We start from the raw sequence: 4,814 nt of genomic DNA on the forward strand, positions 1-4,814 counted from the left end.
ACAAATGGTGACCTAAAACAAATACCTGGAGAGCAAGTAATGCCATTTTACAGAGCAGTTTGAGCTATCTATAGAGAGTGATATGGTACTGTCACTGATGCAAGCTGCTATTCCTCAGAGTGGAACAGCACTGCATTAGCACACTGCACTACAAAGCTTAGGGGAACAGCCATGTCCTGGCAGACAAAACAAGTTTGGGCACCAAAGACATCCCTAACTAATTTTCCATTTATAAAAACAACCATACATGTCCATAATTTCCCCCAGTTCCCTGTCACACCACAAGAGCAAAACGCATACATATTTCTGTGAATGCTGATGCTCATTTTTGTGACATGAAGCAGGGAACCACAGCAAGCCTCGTGAACCTCTCCTCCTCCACCACATTCAAAAACCATCAGGAAGTGTCTGTATCCGTACTGAATTTGCAATCAGGGAAACAAGCTGAGTTAAATGAACAGGTTCCCATTCACTCCAAGGTTGGAAGCTGAGTCAGTCATGGAAAGGACCTGAAACCTACGATCTTCCTGAAAGGCAGTGCCAAGACACAACGACTGCACAGCATGGTAGTAGAGAAGGAGGGGATGTTATTACATGAGGAGGGCCATGTTATCTCCACCATTTCCAGTTTCTGAACCCTTCCTGCCTCTCAGATTATTTTTTCAAACAGAAACAATCTGGCAATTTTTCTTTTTGAATATATCTTACATGAATCCTAATGCTATGCATTTAGTGAACACTGTAAAATGAAATATATGTACTAAGGTTCCCTACATCTATTTTATCATGCTATCTGTTTTGTTTTTTTTTGTTTATTTTTCCTCACTCTAAATGAGTCCTTGACATTTTGTGTAGTTGCCTGTAGGTTCTAGAAGAACTGCAGTCATTTCAGTTTGTGGGCTGTGTGTCTCTTGTGCAATACTAAATATTGCCATATTATAATGGCAAAGGTCCCGTTCTCAACATCCCAAAACAGGGTAAGGCAGAAGACATCTGACTAAGGTCCCTAGTGAGATCTGATAAAGCCATGGGTTATTTCAGAAGAAACAGATTTCCAGTTATTGCAACCCCATGGAAAATTTGCTTCTGGACATCCAGTCTCATGTCTGCTGTGCCCTTGTGAGGCCCCACACGGAGTATTGCATTTGGGTCTGGAGCCCCCAGCACAAGAAGGATGTTGCCAGTTAGGATGCACCCAGAGGAGGGACACAAATATAATAAAGGGGCTGGAGTACACTCCTACAAAAAAGGCTGAGAGAGCTGGGGCTGTTCAGTCTACACAAAGAGAAGGCTCTAGAGGGACCTCATTGCGGCTTTTCAGTACTTAAAGGGGGCTTATAAAAAAGATAGAGTGACGCTGTGCTCATCAGATAATGACAGGACAAGCAGGAATAGCTTTAAACTAAAAGAGGGAGATTTAGATTAGAGATTAGGAGGAAAATCTTCACTCAGCGGGTGGTGAGGCACTGGAGCAGGTTAACCAGAGAGGTTGTGGATGGCTCATCCCTGGAGGTGTTCAAGACTAGGTTAGCTGAGGCCCTGGGAAACCTGATATGGTGGATGGCATCCCTGCTAGTGGCAGGGGTTTGGAACTAGATGATTTCTGAGGTCCCTTCCAACCTGAGACATTGCATAATTCTATGCAGTGGAGTCAAAACTGCATACATAACATAGAACAGGCCAAACAGGCTGCCTTCCAGAACTGCCTGCATAAGCAGAAAAAGTGGCAAGAAGATACCATTGACTTTTCCCAGAGCCACTCCTCCTCTTACATCTGTGTACCACCCTAAGCAGTACCTCAGGCGCACTCAGTAATGTGACACAAGCATCGCCAGCCTGAAATATGACATCACTACAGCTGATGTGACCCAACAGTTCATTACCACTGCCTACAGGATGCACAGAGCTGGCTGCAAGAGGGCACATAGGTGAGTTTGGAGAGTGAGTTTTGAGAACTGCCTTCATATAAGAACATGTAAAATACCTCCTGAAGCAGATATAAAGGTGTTAAGTGAAATGGGGGTGGAACTGAAATGCACATGAGAGTTGAAAAGAAGTGAAATGAAAGGAGAGGCATGGGGAATGGTGGAGAGGTACTAACATGTTCCTCTGGTTTTAGGGAAAACAAGGTATATTAAAAGCAAAACAAACAGGATACATTTTCTCTGTTATTGACCTTTTTGTCAGGGGGTAGCAAGTATTCTTGGGGAAGAAGCTGCTGGTATGACAGGCATACAGTGACTCGGGGGGGGGGGGGGAAATCAGGAGGCCAATACCTAAAAACACGGAGACAAGATAAAGTACTCCTGAGAGAAAACAGAAAATTCTGTTTGAAGTAGAATATCTGTCTTCTATTTTTGCAGCCTGCACCTCTCAAACATCTGGATAGTTTCCTCTCCTTTCTGTTTCCACCGTTAATTCAAAAATTGTTATGTGCCCAGCTCCAGTTATGGATGCTCACAGTGCATATTAAACTTATGCAAATCAAAAGATACTGTCAAGATTCTTACTGATGACTTGCAGAATAGGACGGTCTGAAGCATCCTGGGAGGTTTGTTTGTTTGTTGCAAATGGATTTCATTTCACTAACACACACATTTGAAGGGCAGAAACATCATTATCGTCGTATCAGGCCCATTTCATAGAACCACAGAATATCCCTAGCTGGATCATTGAGCCCAGCTCCTGGCTTCACACAGGACCACCCCAAAATCAGACCCTACATTTGAGAGTGTAGTCCAAAACACTCCTTCACCTCCAGCAGTCTCGGTGCTGCCCCAGGGAGCTGTGTCAGACCCCAACCACCCTCTGGGTGCAGAACCTTTTCCTGATATCCAGCCTGACCCTCCCCTGTTCCAGATCCATGCTGTTCCCTCAGGTCCCATCCCCAGAGCAAAGCTCAGTGCCTGCCCCTCCACTCCCCTCATGAAGAAGTTGGTTGTTGTAAACCATAAAAAAAGCATTTAGTAATTCCTACATCAAACCCTAAATCCTATTTAGACAAAACTGTATTATTTAGATACAGGTTGATACATCAATACTGACAGTAAAGAACTATGCTTGAAGTGCTTCCAATTCCCTTTATAAATTATACGTTTCACATCATGGAGGCAACCATGACAACAGACCAGCCGAAAAAGCAGATGATTTGTTGTCACTGAGGAGATCTATCATTACATCTTACTGTGACTTTTGCAGGTTTGATGGAGGACTAATACCAGAACACCATGGAAAACTTCTGTCAAAGCTGTTCTTCAATGTTTTCTTTTATCCTATCCTAAGAAAAAACAGGATTCCAATTCATAATAGGTGTTATGCAGATGAAGTAGAAGGGATACACATTTCCAATAATTACTTTGGCTACTTCTTACTTTGTTGTTCCTTATTTGATTTCAACAATTAAAATACAGTGTTGTGTTTCTTATGAATTCACCTAGAGATTGCAGTAACAGTAAGCTTGATAACAGTATTTACTTCATTCTTTTCTACAATGCAAACTCATTGTTTCTGTCTTTTAATTTGATTTTGTTATTGCTGTTATAGGATCTGGCTTTGCATCACGAACAGGCCTACAGTTATGTCACTTTCAAGGTGGTATTTCAGGTTTTCCCAACTTGCTAAATCATCTGTCTTCCTTGGTTACAAGCTGACAGTATATTTCAGGAACTTGACAAGCCAGCTAATCGCAGATTTACAAGAAAAAGTGATAGCATTACTGGAAGAAAACCAGACTTTTAGGAAATGGAAAGAGACCAAGGTAGAAGGTCTCAAGTTCTTATGGGAAGGGAACAGGGATATGATCACCACCTTCCAAGACAAGAATATGGCTGCCTGGGAAAAGAATATGGCTCTCTGGAAAAAAAACATGAACTTTTGGGACAATGTCAACACTCTACTAATGGATGAAATTGAAGTCTGGGAAAAGGACCTAGTCCAATGGAAGGCTGGGATGGACCTTTGGAAGAAGGAACTGGACCTTTGGAAAGAGGAACAAGAATTTCTTGGAGACTAAAAACATTCACAGAAGAAAACACAATTTTATTGGCCAGAAACCAGAGGTGATGCACTTGCATGCTTAAAATGATTTCTGCCTTCTTAAGCTAATAAAGACTTAACTGCTCTTTGAAGTCATCAGTCCTTTATTTCTAAATTTGCTCTGTTGACCTTTTCCAATTTCAGCTCATTGACTCTGTTTTCTCTGTTATAACACCACCATTTGGCTGCCTGGTCCTAATTCACCAGCAGATGAATGATGATGGAGAGGGCTGCTAAATTTTAACTCTGTCAAGGATGTCTTAATCCACTAATGTCTATTGCTCCTAGTAGAATTATTCAGAAAATTTGATAGTGTTATAAATGCTTTCATTACAACCTAGTCAAAGTGGTAAATATAATTAGCTTTCTTTTAGACTGAAAAAGAAATTTAACTACCAAAACTTTTGGATTTAGTGGTATGATTGTTCTTGTACATGGGGAGACTTGAGGTACCATCTTACCATCTCTTATATACATTTTTTAGTATCTAGCAGATACTGGGAAATGGAAAGGGCAGAGGGTACTACTTAGAAACTGTTTAATACTTGGTTAATTGGTTTCCATGCTCTGAGTCCCATAACAGCATTCATTCTCTAGAAGTGATCAAAATATTCATTTATGCATTTTAACTCATGCCTTTCCAGGGAAATTACAGAAAAACTACTATCTTCTACTGACAATTCCTACATATGACAAAGTATTTTGGAATAAGTAAAAAAAATAATAATAATAATAATAAAAAATTAAAAGGTAGAGACAAGGAGAGGGCATGGGAGAAA

General features: G+C 40.9%; 1 long non-coding RNA gene across 1 annotated transcript; it reads left to right on the top strand.

The window, feature by feature from the left end:
- The first annotated feature begins 1,795 nt into the window (after positions 1 to 1,795).
- On the top strand, positions 1,796 to 4,120 carry LOC139998774 (uncharacterized). Its single transcript, XR_011803679.1, has 2 exons — positions 1,796 to 1,928; positions 3,544 to 4,120. It is a non-coding gene; the product is annotated as an uncharacterized lncRNA (long non-coding RNA).
- Positions 4,121 to 4,814: the final 694 nt, after the last annotated feature.

The sequence above is a fragment of the Anas platyrhynchos genome, chromosome 15 (assembly GCF_047663525.1).
Source record: "Anas platyrhynchos isolate ZD024472 breed Pekin duck chromosome 15, IASCAAS_PekinDuck_T2T, whole genome shotgun sequence".
In the NCBI taxonomy this organism is placed as follows: domain Eukaryota; kingdom Metazoa; phylum Chordata; class Aves; order Anseriformes; family Anatidae; genus Anas; species Anas platyrhynchos.